This window comes from Somniosus microcephalus, chromosome 4 (assembly GCF_052327205.1).
Source record: "Somniosus microcephalus isolate GS21.2 chromosome 4, FLI_Smic_1.0, whole genome shotgun sequence".
Lineage (NCBI taxonomy): Eukaryota > Metazoa > Chordata > Chondrichthyes > Squaliformes > Somniosidae > Somniosus > Somniosus microcephalus.
In genome coordinates, this window is record NC_140990.1 from 38,138,501 (window position 1) to 38,153,600 (window position 15,100).

Sequence of the window (15,100 nt, forward strand, 5' to 3'; positions counted from 1 at the left end):
TTGGAATTCTCTATCCCAGTGAGCTGTGGAGGCTGGGTCATTGAATATATTCAAGACGGAGATAGACAGACATTTGGAAATAATGGGTAATCAAGGGCTATGGGGAGCGGGCACGGAAGTGGAGTTGAGGCCAAGATCAGATCAGCCATGATCTTTTTGAATGGCGGAGCAGGCCCGAGGGGCCGAATGGCTTACTCTTGCTCCTATTTCTTATTTTCCTATGTTCTGTGCAGTAGATGTAAAAATCACTGCGCATTTTCACCGTCAGTTGGTTCAGTTTGACCGTTTAACCGATGATTTCCGCTTTTTTTAACTGTGTGTTCCAGACCTGAGCGATGGAGATTCCGTTACTCAGCGGGAGTCCTCGCTCACACTGACAGAGGGAGAAGATGCCACTTTAAGCTGCACCTATCCCGGCGATGGTTATTACTTGTTCTGGTACCGCCAATCCCCAGGCAGACAGCCCGAGTTTGCAGTCCAGAGGTACACGAACGGCGGTTCTGATTATCAGGCGGATTTCGCTCAATGCCGGTTTTTTGATACAGTCCAGCAGTCAGACAAGTTGTACCGATTGACCATCTCGGGGCTGTGGCTGACGGACACCGCGGTGTATTACTGTGCACTGAGGCTCACAGTGAACGAGCTGAAGCCTCGTCCAATAACTGTCGCAGATTTCTGGGTCACAGCTGCTGTCTGTTGTGGGCTGTTTATCACAGCGGGTCAGACACTGACACGTGAATACATTCCTGTGCGCGCAGACTCCGAGCAGAAACCACATAAAACTCATATAAAACCGTTCACATCGAATGCTTATTCCGTCTGATTATTGTATTAACTGTGTGAGGTCAAAAACGGCTGCTGTTTATTTGTGTATCTCCGGAAACTCGCCAGTCCCATTGAGAATAAACACACCCGCGGGTGGCTTGTAACTGGTGGATCGCTGCTTCGGATATAACGTATGGCAAAGGGACACATAATGATTGGTTTAAAATATCAGTCTACAGTGTAGACAGAGATAGGTCGGAAGACCCCAGTAATTCTATTAAATTTATTAAACATTTCTCACTATTAAAGACAATTGCACATATTAAAACTAACAATCTGCATTATAAGCAGGTTCCAGGGGTAAAATTCAGGACAAGATTAGAAGCTGCAAACGAACATTAATCGACTAATCACCTGTAAGGACAGACGTGGTGTGTTCTCGGCTCAGGGCCAGATAGTCAGAGGACCGACTGAATACAAATGGGTAATACAGAAGACAGCAGAAAAGATTAGGCAGTGAGGTTCAAACCGTATAAAGAACCAAGTACAAAGACGAGGTAACGTCGTACAGACTCATTAAAGAGAATTACATAATTTACATGATTTAATGGTTTAACGTGTTAAGTATTAATTAGTTGTCAATGCACTGGACCATGTCTCCGTTTATATTACACTTGGCCCTGTCGCAACTATTGCTGCACTGGACCATGCATATATTTCTATTACACTAGGCCCTGTCTCACATATTGCTGCACTGGACCATACCTATGTTTCTATTACACTAGGCCCTGTCTCACCTATTGCTGCACTGGACCATGCCTATGTTTCTATTATACTAGGCCCTGTCTCACCTATTACTGCCCTGGACCATGCCTATGTTTCTATTACACTAGGCCCTGTCTCACCTATTGCTACACTGGACCATGCATGTATTTCTATTACACTAGGCCCTGTCTCACCTATTGCTGCACTGGACCATGCCTATGTTTCTATTACACTAGGCCCTGTCTCACATATTGCTGCACTGGACCATGCATGTATTTCTATTACACTAGGCCCTGTCTCACCTATTGCTGCACTGGACCATGCATATATTTCTATTACACTAGGCCCTGTCTCACATATTGCTGCACTGGACCATACCTATGTTTCTATTACACTAGGCCCTGTCTCACCTATTGCTGCACTGGACCATGCCTATGTTTCTATTACACTAGGCCCTGTCTCACCTATTGCTGCACTGGACCATGCCTATGTTTCTATTACACTAGGCCCTGTCTCACATATTGCTGCACTGGACCATGCATGTATTTCTATTACACTAGGTCCTGTCTCACCTATTGCTGCACTGGACCATGCCTCTGTTTCTATTATACTTGGTTCTGTCTCAGTTAACACTGCACGAGAACATGCCTCTGTTTGGATTCCACACGACCCTAACTCAATTATTACGAAACTACACCCTGCCTCTGTTTATATTTCACTGCTGTACAACTCATTTCAAATACATGTGCAGTGAGACAGAGAGTTTAAAAATAGAGACATTCATCAACCTGACTGTAGCTAGGTGGCTCGGACCTCTCCTGATATAACAATGGCTTGCCACTCAAAACCCTCTTTCGCCCAGTCCAGAGCACCTCACCTACGATTTAACAGCTGCCTGTGTCTCAGACCCCGCCCTCCACTTATGGCAGAGTCCAAGGTAAGTCTGTCTGTAGCCGGGGGGTGGGAGGGAATGTGGTGATAGACAGTCTTCCATGTGGCAGTGTCCTGAGTGGTTCCTTCCTGGGCCTGTGTCAGAGCACTCCCACTGGGGTTCGGGTCTGAAGGTTGCTACCTGGGGAAAACCTTTCAACCATTGAGTACAGACAGGCACTGAGCTGATCCACCGTGTAGGGGCCTCACTCACCTGCACAGGTACATTGCTCAGATCTTCCTTCCAGTCAGTCACTTCCATTTTCCTTTTCCAGCAGTTTCTTTGTTTTATTTGAACCTGCTGTTTAGTTATCTGTTACCTGTCTGTTCACTTTTGCCTCTGTTTCAGATGATTTTCACCATTTGTTCTGCCCATTTCTCCCGATCTCCTTCATTCCCTTTACTTTCCATAGATTCACACCCATTCCCATGTCCCCAGGTGACACCGTACAGCCTGAAGTCTGTGTGAGTGTCCCTGATCTTCAGCCAGCGTCAGTCTCTCTGGCCCGGTGTCCATGTGTGGCACTCTACCTCAGTCAGTTTGTGTTTAATCGGCCTTCTCATCATCCATTTGTATTGCACAGAACAGTTCCGATCCCTTTACCCCGCTGCACGGCTTCAGGTTCGTACCAATGGCGGAATAGTCAGCACAACCCTTATTAAACTGTTCCCTTTCTGTGACTTTATATTTATAAAGGCACATCTGGTTCAATCTCCCTCTGTTGCTGTCGTTCGGTCTCACTGTACTCAGTCACACCTTTAGCTCTCTCCCTTATTTTGGTGCCTCTCTGCATCACTCACTGTACTCAGTCTCACCTTTATCTATCTCCCTCTGTTGGAGAGCACACACAAAGTGTACAGACAGGCAGAGGGCTGATCTATGGAGGTGGCTTCACTCACCTGCAAAGCTACATTGCTCAAATCTTTAATCATTGAGAGCAGAAAGATACTGAGCTGGCCCACCGTGGGGGACCCCCCTCACCTGTATATGTACAATGCTCAGATATTGTCTCAGAACTTGGAGAGCAAACATGGGTTGGGCTGATCCACCGTGGCAGACTCACTCACCTGCACAGTTCCGTTGCTTAAATCATTAACCAGGCACTGGGCTGATCAACCGAGGGGGTCCTCACTCATCTGCAACAGTAGGAATCCTGAGGGAGCAGCGAGACACATGTGACCCCGGCGCCCTCTGGCAGATATGATGAGAACTTTTACACTGTTCGGATACTGGGTGAAAACAGACAGTAAGTTTATCTATGGGGACGTTTCCAGCGCCCATTTATGGGGAGCTGCTGCGCCGACGTTGATGCTGATGGCGAATGTCGAGCTTTGTACATCAACATTTCCAGGACAGAAACATTAATCAGATGAATTGGAGCTTGCAAATTCACAGCTTCCGCTCGCAGATTTGACCGTTCCTAATGTGCACAATAAGCAACAACAACCCACATTCCCAACAACTGACTTTCATTTCCTTTCAGTTCATCTTGCGCCGAAAGTCCGTGATCTTTATGTACACGTTCCAGGCAGTCAGTATTCTTTTCCTCCTGCATTTCCCGGTATCGGTGATTCCTTTCTCCGTGTAGTTGCACTGGGTTAACCCTGGTACGCACTGTTTCCCCTCGCTCCGGGAGAGAAAGTAATCGAGGCCCAGACAGGCCACTGTCCACCTGTTTATCAGTCATCAGCCTTGTTACCTCTATAAAGGCCTTTCACTCATCTACCTGCATTTGTATGTACCTATATATTTATTATAAATAAAGATAAATATGTATTAACATAAACAGTTGAAGGTCTAATCTACAAGGTGTCGGCCGTGGCACAGTTGGTAGAACTCCCGCCTCTGAGTCAGAATGTTACCAGTTCAATTCGCATTGCAGGGATTTGAGCACAAAATCTGGGCCGACCCTCCCGCCGTCAGTACTGAGGGGGTGCTATCTTTCGAATGAGACGTTATACCTCGCGCTAACTGCTCTCTCAGGCGATTTAATAGACCCCGCTATTTCGAAAAAGACCAGAGGAGTTCTCCTCGTATCCTGCCCAATATTTGTCCGTCAAACAACATCACTAAAGTATATTATCTGGTCATTATGACATTATTGTTTGTGGGAGCTTGCTGTGCGTGTTTCCTACATTACAGCTGTGGCTACACTTCAAAAATACTTAAGTTGCTGTTAAACACTTTGTGACGTCGTAAAAGGCGCTCTATTAATACACTTTCTTTCTTTACTCGTGTTTGTATATTTCTATCATAAATTTATTATTAATAAAAGTAAATATATATTAGAATTAACAGTACAAGATCTAATCATAAATACAGGGACCAGCTGAGACTCGCCCCTGATAACAGTGTCCCCCTGACGCGCTGATATGTTGAGCGACGCCCAGACAGTTTTTGTACAGGTCCAGCCCAGCTCCGTGTCTCTGTGGGGCTCAGTGCGCAGTAATACACAGCGGAGTCTGTCAGTTGTGTTTCAGACACTTTCAGCGGGACGGTTCGGCTGGAATCGTCGAGCTTCGCTAAAAAACGCTTCCCTGGAACTGTCTCTTGTTGCTCGTTGTATTTGTTTCTCTGCAGCAGGTACTCTATGGATCCGCTGGGATACCGACAATACCAGAATAGGTAAGGATTGCTCTCACTTGTAGCTGTATAATTGCAATGCAACTGAACATCGTCTCCTTCACGTACTGTGGTTGCAGCTGGTGTCTGTGAAACCGAGTCTCCTCGACAATGTCCTGCAAGAGCCCAGAGCGATATTAAATTAAACAATGTCACTTCACTGTGTCTATCCCCCAGAATCAGCCCGTCACCCCAACACTTACTTGAGAAGTAAACCCGGGCAGTTCAACAGAAATACATTTCCCCACAGGAACTGCAACGGAAAGGTGCTTGGATCGACTAAATAACACTTCCTTCAATAAATCTTGGGCAGCTTCCAACGGGATCAGTTCCTCACCTTCACCTCATGTGGTGTGAAGAGAAAACTCCAAACGGTCTGTGGGTTTAAGATTCATGTGTCTGCCAAAGTCCGCCGGACCGCTCCGTGTCTGTCTGCCATTCGCCTGTAATATCACCTCAACTCTTCCGCCTTCGTTCACCGGCGGAATTTGTCGAGCTTCCCCAAACAGTGTTGAATGTTGGGTCAATCTGGATCCAGATGATTTTCTTCACTTCGGATCAACCTATTGATTTTCATGTGATCAGGGAACTGACCGATTAATTATAATGTATGATACAAATGTGAAACACAGTGTTGTGTAACTTGTGAACTTACCAATTAAAAGAGCTGCAGCTGTGAGGAATAAACAAAACGTAACAGCCAACATGTTTGCAGAGAGCTGATGGCGGATTTGAACAGAACGGGTTGAACCTGAAATTGTTCTCAGTCAACAGTTGGGAAGATGTTGAGTAATATCAGGTCTCTGCCGATTGGTGCGTTCCGGACAAAGTCAGCAGCCGACATCCAATCAGCTCTCAGTCCTTTGTTCTCCAATTCATCCAATCGGTTTGCAGCTCCTTTGTTTTCTAATTCAACCAATCAGCTCACAGCTCCTTTGTTCGCCAATTCATTACGTCAGAGCGGGGAGCACAGAACTGAGTGAAATTGCTCTCCTCCGAACTGGACGGAGATGAAACCCAATGTTCGCCCTTTAGCAGCATCAGTCTGTGAGATGTGAGCAGTTAAAGACAATAGTTAATGTTGTTCTGGTTTCAGAGGCGGAGACCCCCATCTAAACCAGACACCATGTGCTCCCTATGTTTCTGCTGGTCCTGCTGCCTGGTGAGTCTATGATTAAAGGAGCGTACGTATTTCATGTGTTATATTTACTCCCAGACGTTGGACACATTTTGTACTTTGTTTTTTGTTACAACGGCGAAGACTCATTGGCCCAGGATCCACTTGAATTAAGGGTTCTAAAAGGACAGACCTTAATACTGAACTCTAGTTACTCCACAGCCGCTACCAGTATCCCGGGGAAGATCAGACATATTTAATGAGGAGATATAAATCGGGGCAGGGAGACAAGGCTCCAGATTTCCCAGGACCGCTTCTTCGCTGATTTGGGCAAAGACACAGACACGAATACAAATCGCTGATGTAGACCCCTGACGGTCTTTTCGTCTCCGTGGTTTGGGATCAAATTAGAGCTTGATAACAGCACAAAATAAATCTTAATAGAGCTGTAAATTCTCTCTGAAGTTTTTGTACGGGGCCTTTGTTTTTATTTGAAGCTGTGCCTCACTGCACAGTAATAGGCCGCCCCGTCCTCCACGCTCAGGCCGCTTATATTGAGGTAACCGTACTTTCTGGTCTTGTCAATAGCCGCCAGATATTGTACTGAGATTTCGACTCCTTTCAGTGCTACTGTTTTGCTAATTATCCAGCTTGGAGGCTGTGCCGGTTTCTGCCGATACCATTGCATGCTGTAAATATTCGGAATTGTATATTCGCAATGTAACTGCACCGAACCCCATGTTGACACGGCTGTTGTCACCGGAGACTGAGTTACTGAATCTGCACATTGTCCGCCTGTGAACATAGGGGAACAAAAGAGCAGAAGATGAAATCGAAACATGTATATATCTATATGAGAGTGTGTAACCCTCCATCTACACAGCTGAGCATCATGTGGATATTTTTGATTGGTAATTGCACTGAATCCCTGCACAATCCCTTTGCACCAATCTTTTAATACTTACTGTTCAACACAGCGCCAGTATTATTAGAAACATATGTGACTGAATCTCTGACAGTGATTTGGAATTGAATGAGGCAGAGATTATGTGTGTGTGTGCAAGGCACTGCATTCTTAATTTTAACAAGTGCATTCCACAAAGATAACACTCGGCACTGTCGCAGTTCAATTGATGCTAAACCATGTCTTTGTTATTACAACACGACACACTGTCTCTGTTTATATTACACTGGGCCCTGTCTCACTTCTTACTGCACTAGGCCCTGACTCTGTTTATATTACACGAGGCCCTGTCTCAGTTATTACTGCACTATACCATGTCTCTATGTATATTATGGTGTGGAGATGCCGGAGTTGGACTGGGGTGGACAAATGTAAGAAGTCACACAACACCAGGTTATAGTCCAACAGCTTTATTTGAAATCACAAGCTTTCGGAGCGCTGCTCCTTCTTCAGGTGAAGTGGAGAAATGCATAAAGACACAGCTTATATAGTCAGAGAATCATGTCAGATGTTTACAGGTAACCTTTCCAACTGCCATTTATCGCACCTCGGGGAACACTTCAGCAGTCAAGGACATTCAGCCTCCGATCTTCGGGTAAGCATTCTCCAAGGTGGCCTTCGAGACACACGACAACGCAAAATCGTCGAGCAGAAACTGATAGCCAAGTTCCGCACTCATGAGGACGGCCTCAACCGAGATCTTGGGTTCATGTCACGCTACATGTAAGCCCACCTGATGCAGGGTCATCCAGACTCGAGTCGACATTGGCTTGTTCTCTCTACACAGATGCGGTCGGACCTGCTGTGATTTCCAGCCAAAAAAAATGTTTTTTGTCTGTTTTTTTGTTTTTCATACAGACCCCAGCATCTGCAATATTTGACCCCTTGTGACCCCACCTCATTGTTCTTTGATGTAATGTTTCCCTGACTGACCTGTTTGGACACCATTCACACCTTTGACTGCTGTGATTATCTCTCTGCCGAGGTGCGATAAATGGCAGTTGGAAAGGTTACCTGTAAACATCTGACATGATTCTCTGACTATATAAGCTGTGTCTTTATGCATTTCTCCACTTCACCTGAAGAAGGAGCAGCGCTCCGAAAGCTTGTGATTTCAAATAAAGCTGTTGGACTATAACCTGGTGTTGTGTGACTTCTTACATCTATGTATATTACACACGGCCCTGTCTCAGTTATTGCAGCACTAGATACTTTCTCTGTTTATATAAGACCCGGCCCAGTATCAGCTATCAATGCACGATACCTTGTCGCTGTTTATTTTTCACCAGGCCCTGTCTCAGTTGCTAATGCATTAGGCAATATCTCTGTTTAAATTAAACTAGCTGGGGGTGCCCGGTGGTGCCGAGGCTTTTTTGAGGGCATGTTGTTGTTGGAAGAGAGAGAGGGAGCGGCTGGGGGGAAGAGCGAGAGGGAAGGAGAGAGAGAGAGAGGGAAGGAGACAGAGGGAAGGAGAGAGAGAGAGAGGGAAGGAGACAGAGAGAGGGAAGGAGAGAGAGAGAGAGAGAGAGAGGGAAGGAGAGAGAGAGAGATGGAAGGAGAGAGAGAGAGAGAGATGGAAGGAGAGAGAGAGAGGGAAGGAGAGAGAGAGAGGGAATGAGAGAGAGAGAGGGAAGGAGAGAGAAAGAGAGAGAGAGGGAAGGAGAGCGAGAGAGAGAGGGAAGGAGAGGGAGAGAGGGAAGGAGAGAGAGGGAAGGAGAGAGAGAGAGAGAGGGAAGGCGAGAGAGAGAGATGGAAGGAGAGAGAGGGGGAAGGAGAGAGAGAGAGAGATGGAAGGAGAGAGAGAGAGAGGGAAGGAGAGAGAGAGAGCGGGAAGGAGAGAGAGAGAGAGAGGGAAGAAGAGAGAGAGAGAGGAAAGGAGAGAGAGGGAAGGAGAGAGAGGTGGGAAGGAGAGAGAGAGGGGGAAGGAGAGAGAGAGAGAGGGAAGGAGAGAGAGACAGGGTGAGAGAGAGAGAGACTGGGGAGAGAGAGAGACTGCGGGAGAAGAGAGAGAGATTGGGGGAGAAGAGAAAGAGAGAGAGATTGGGGGGAAGAGAGAGAGACTGGGAGTGTGAGAGAGAGAGAGAGAGAGACTGGAAGTGAGAGAGAGAGAGAGACTGGAAGTGTGAGAGAGAGAGAGACTGGGAGTGAGAGAGAGAGAGAGAGAGAGAGAGACTGGGAGTGTGAGAGAGGGAGAGAGATTGGGAGTGTGAGAGAGAGAGATTGGGAGTGAGAGAGAGAGAGATACGGAGTGTGAGAGAGAGAGAGATTGGGAGTGTGAGAGAGAGATTGGGAGTGTGAGAGAGAGAGAGATTGGGAGTGGTAGAGAGAGAGACTGGGAGTGTGTGAGAGAGAGACTGGGAGTGTGAGAGAGAGAGATTGGGAGTGTGAGAGAGAGAGACTGGGAGTGTGAGAGAGAGAGATTGGGAGTGTGAGAGAGAGAGAGATTGGGAGTGTGAGAGAGAGAGATTGGGAGTGTCAGAGAGAGAGATTGGGAGTATGAGAGGGAGAGAGATTGGGAGTGTGTGAGAGAGAGAGATTGGGAGTGTGAGAGAGAGAGACTGGTAGTGAGAGAGAGAGAGAGATTGGGAGTATGAGAGAGGGAGAGATTGGGAGTGTGAGAGAGAGAGAGATTGGGAGTGTGAGAGAGAGAGATTGGGAGTGTGTGAGAGAGAGAGAGATTGGGAGTGTGAGAGAGAGAGAGATTGGGAGTGTGAGAGAAAGATTGGGAGTGTGAGAGAGAGAGAGATTGGGAGTGTGAAGGAGAGAGAGATTGGGAGTGTGAGAGAGAGAGAGAGACTGGGAGTGTGAGAGAGAGAGAGTTTGGGAGTGTGAGAGAGAGAGAGATTGGGAGTGTGAGAGAGAGAGAGGTTGGGAGTGTGTGAGAGAGAGAGAGATTGGGAGTGTGAGAGAGAGAGATTGGGATTGTGAGAGAGAGAGAGATTGGGAGTGTGAGAGAGAGAGAGAGATTGGTAGTGTGAGAGAGAGAGAGAGATTGGGAGTGTGAGAGAGAGATATTGGGAGTGCGAGAGAGAGAGATTGGGAGTGTGAGAGAGAGAGAGAGAGATTGGGAGTGTGAGAGAGAGAGAGAGATTGGGAGTGTGAGAGAGAGAGAGATTGGGAGTGTGCAAGAGAGAGATTGGGAGTGTGAGAGAGAGAGAGATTGGGAGTGTGAGAGAGAGAGAGATTGGGAGTGTGAGAGAGAGATTGGGAGTGTGAGAGAGAGAGAGAGATTGGGAGTGTGAGAGAGAGAGTTTGGGAGTGTGAGAGAGAGAGATTGGGAATGTGAGAGAGAGAGAGATTGGGACTGTGAGAGAGAGAGAGATTGGGAGTGTGAGAGATTGGGAGTGTGAGAGAGAGAGAGATTGGGAGTGTGAGAGAGAGAGAGATTGGGAGTGTGAGAGAGAGAGAGATTGGGAGTGTGAGAGAGAGAGAGATTGGGAGTGTGAGAGATTGGCAGTGTGAGAGAGAGAGATTGGGAGTGTGAGAGAGAGAGATTGGGAGTGTGAGAGAGAGAGTTTGGGAGTGTGAGAGAGAGACTGGGCCACTGCGGACACTCACCTGATGGCTTTGGGTCGGGCTCTCGGACAGGGCCGTTGATGCTGCGGGGAGGTTTTGTGCGCGGCAGCTCCCGGCACGGCCCACCACGGCCGGCGACCTGATGGCTTTGGGTCAGGCTCTGGGGCGGGGCTGTTGACGCCGTGGGGAGGTTTTGTCTGCGGCAGATCCCGCATGGCCCGCCACGGCCGCTGACCTGATGGCTATGGGTCGGGCTCTGGGGCGGGGCTGTTGACGCCGTGGGGAAGTTTTGTTCGCGTCAGCTCTCGGCATGGCCCGCCACGGCCGGTGACCTGGTGGCTATGGGTCCGGCCTCTGGGGAGGGGCTGTTGACGTCGCGGGGAAGTTTTGTGCGCGGCAGCTCCCGGCATGGCCCGCCGTGGCCGGTGCCCTGGTGGCTTTGGGTCGGGCTCTGGGGCAGGGCTGTTGACACCGCGGGGAAGTTTTGAGCGCGGCAGTTCTTGGCACGGCCCGCCATGGCCGGTGACCTGGCGGCTATGGGTCTGGCTCTGGGGTGGGGCTGTTGATGCTGCGGGGAAGCTTTGTGTGCAGCAGCTCCCGGCACGCCCCGCCGCGGCCGGTGACCTGATGCCTATGGGTCGGGCTCTGGGGTGGGGCTGTTGACGCCGCGGGGAAGTTTTGTGCGCGGCAGCTCCACGCACGGCCCGCCGCGGCCAGTGACCTGGTGGCTGTGGGTCGGGCTCTGGGGTGGGGCTGTTGACACCGTGGGGAAGTTTTGTGCGCGGCAGCTCCCGGCATGGCCCGCAACTCAAGGCCCAGGCTTCCCGGGCTGCTAGGCCGTGCCCGGCGCCGGCACAGCCGCTTGAAATGGCTGTCAAAGTAGGCGAGCCTCCGGGCGAATGGCAGGGGATCACTTCATTTCCTACTGTTGCTAAATACAATTTAAAACTCAAATAAATTGTTATTTTCCTTAGTTCCCTAACACACAGAAAGTGTGGGAAAAAAATCGTGAAGAATCAAGGTGGCGGCCACTCACCTCGGTTCAGAATGATAAGGCCCGTCCACACACGCACCGATTGGTCAACCGTTAGGTCACTGAACTGTAGGATTGGTCAATCGTGAAGTCACTCAACACTCAACCGTAGGATGGCCCGCCCGCACGCGCAATGAACCCGCCCCCATGACGCAGCGATTGGTCAACCGTTGGTCAATTGTCAGGTCACTCGGCTGCATGATTGGTCAACCTTCAAATCACTCAATGCTAATGAGAAAATGAGCGGAACTTTTCCAATTTAATGAGCGGAATTTTCAACGTTTTTTGGATATCGTGGGCACGATTTATGTCCGACCGAAACGTAAATACGCCTATGACCGGTCCGTAATCGTCAGCTTTCTTTTGATGTGATGCGCATTTAGGTATGCTCTGTAACTTTCGAACGTATAGAGAACAGACAGACAGGCAGACAGACAGAAGAGGTCTTTTATATACATATAGATAGATAGATTAAATCCTGATTCTGTTTAAGTTACAGGAGACAATGTCTGAGTTATTACCAAACTACACCTTATCGCCTATTTATCCTCCTATCCACCTGATCAATTCCTTTTTTCATTTTCAACACCTCAATTATATCACCCGTAATCTTCTATATACAAGTGAATACAAACCCAGTCTATGCACCCTGTCCTAATATTTTACCCCTGGTGTATCAGCGCTGCACCCCCTCCGAGTTCAATGTATCTTCCTGAGGTGCAGTGCCCAGTAATAAAAGCAGTCCTCTTGATGGTGTATTCCTGAGGTGCTGTGCCCAGTCCTAAAAACAGTCCTTTAGATGGTGTATTCCTGAGGTGCGGTGCCCAGTAATAAAAGCAGTTCTTTAGATGGTGTATTCCTGAGGAGCGGTGCCCAGTAATAAAAGCAGTCCTCTAGATGGTGTATTCCTGAGGTGCTGTGCCCATTACTAAAAGCAGTCCTTTAGATGGTGTCTTCCTCAGATGCAGTGTCCAGTACTAAAAGCAGTCCTCTAGCTGGTGTATTCCTGAGGTGCGGTGCCCAGTACTAAAAGCAATCTTTTAGGTGCTGTCTTCCTCAGGTGCGGTGCCCAGTATTAAAAGCAGTCCTCTAGATGGTGTATTCCTGAGGTGCGGTGCCCAGTACTAAAAGCAATCCTCTAGATGGTGAATTCCTCAGGTGCAGTGCCCAGTATTAAAAGCAGGCCTTTAGATGGTTTATTCCTCAGGTGCAGTGCCCAGTATTAAAAGCAGTCCTCTGGATGGTTTATTCCTGAGGTGCGGTGCCCAGTACTAAAAACACTCCTTTAGATGGTGTATTCCTGAGGAGCGGTGCCCAGTATTAAAAGCAGTCCTCTAGATGGTGTATTCCTGAGGTGCGGTGCCCAGTACTAAAAGCAGCCCTCTAGATGGTGTATTCCTCAGGTGCAGTGCCCAGTAATAAAAGCAGTCCTCTAGATGGTGTATTCCTGAGGTGCGGTGCCCAGTATTAAAAGCAGTCCTTTAGATGGTGTATTCCTGAGGTGCAGTGCCCAGTATTAAAAGCAGTCCTTTAGATGGTGTATTCATGAGGTGCGGTGCCCAGTACTGAAAGCAGTCCTTTAGATGGTGCATTCCTGAGGTGCAGTGCCCAGTATTAAAAGCAGTCCTTTAGATGGTGTATTCCTCAGGTGCAATGCCCAGTGTTAAAAGCAGTCCTTTAGATGGTGTATTCCTGAGGTGCAGTGCCCAGTACTAAAAGCAGTCCTTTAGATGGTGTCTTCCTGAGGAGCGTTGCCCAGTATTAAAAGCAGTCCTTTAGATGGTGTATTCCTCAGGTGCAGTGCCCAGAATAAAAAGCAGTCCTTTAGATGGTGTATTCCTCAGGTGCAGTGCCCAGTATTAAAAGCAGTCCTTTAGATGGTGTATTCCTCAGGTGCAGTGCCCAGTATTAAAAGCAGTCCTTTAGATGTTGTTTTCCTCAGGTGCAGGGCCCAGCAGTCCTCTAGATGGTGTATTCCTGATGTGCGGTGCCCAGTATAAAAGCAGTCCTCTAGATGGTGTATTCCTGAGGTGCGGTGCCCAGTATTAAAAGCAGTCCTTCAGATGGTGTATTCCTCAGGTGCAGTGCCCAGTACTAATAGCAGTCCTTTAGATGGTGTATTCCTCAGGTGCGATGCCCAGTATAAAAGCAGTCCTTTAGATGTTGTATTCCTGAGGAGCGGTGCCCAGTACTAAAAGCAGTCCTTTAGATGGTGTATTCCTCAGGTGCAGTGCCCAGTACTAAAATCAGTCCTCTAGATGGTGTATTCCTGAGTTGCGGTGCCCGGAATTAAAAGCAGTCCTTTAGATGGTGTCTTCCTCAGGTGCAGTGCCCAGTTCTAAAAGCAGTTCTCTAGATGGTGTATTCCTGAGGAGCAGTGCCCAGTACTAAAAGCAGTCCTTTAGATGGTGTATTCCTCAGGTGCGGTGCCCAGTAATAAATGCAGTCCTCTAGATGGTGTATTCCTGAGGTGCGGTGCCCAGTATTAAAAGCAGTCCTTTAGATGGTGTCTTCCTCAGGTGCAGTGCCCAGTATTAAAAGCAGTCCTTTAGATGTTGTATTCCTGAGGAGCGGTGCCCAGTACTAAAAGCAGTCCTTTAGATGGTGCATTCCTCAGGTGCAGTGCCCAGTACTAAAAGCAGTCCTCTAGATGTTGTATTCCTGAGGAGCGGTGCCCAGTACTAAAAGCAGTCCTTTAGATGGTGTATTCCTCAGGTGCAGTGCCCAGTACTAAAAGCAGTCCTTTAGATGTTGTATTCCTCAGGTGCAGTGCCAAGTACTAAAAGCAGTCCTTTAGATGGTGTATTCCTGAGGTGCGGTGCCCAGTACTAAAAGCAGTCCTTTAGATGGTGTATTCCTGAGGAGCGGTGCCCAGTAATAAAAGCAGTCCTTTAGATGGTGTATTCCTGAGGAGCGGTGCCCAGTAATAAAAGCAGTCCTCTAGATGGTGTATTCCTGAGGTGCTGTGCCCATTACTAAAAGCAGTCCTTTAGATGGTGTCTTCCTCAGATGCAGTGCCCAGTACTAAAAGCAGTCCTCTAGCTGGTGTATTCCTGAGGTGCGGTGCCCAGTACTAAAAGCAATCTTTTAGATGTTGTCTTCCTCAGGTGCGGTGCCCAGTATTAAAAGCAGTCCTCTAGATGGTGTATTCCTGAGGTGCGGTGCCCAGTACTAAAAGCAATCCTCTAGATGGTGAATTCCTCAGGTGCAGTGCCCAGTATTAAAAGCAGTCCTTTAGATGGTTTATTCCTCAGGTGCAGTGCCCAGTATTAAAAGCAGTCCTCTGGATGGTTTATTCCTGAGGTGCGGTGCCCAGTACTAAAAACACTCCTTTAGATGGTGTATTCCTGAGGAGCGGTGCCCAGTATTAAAAGCAGTCCTCTAGAT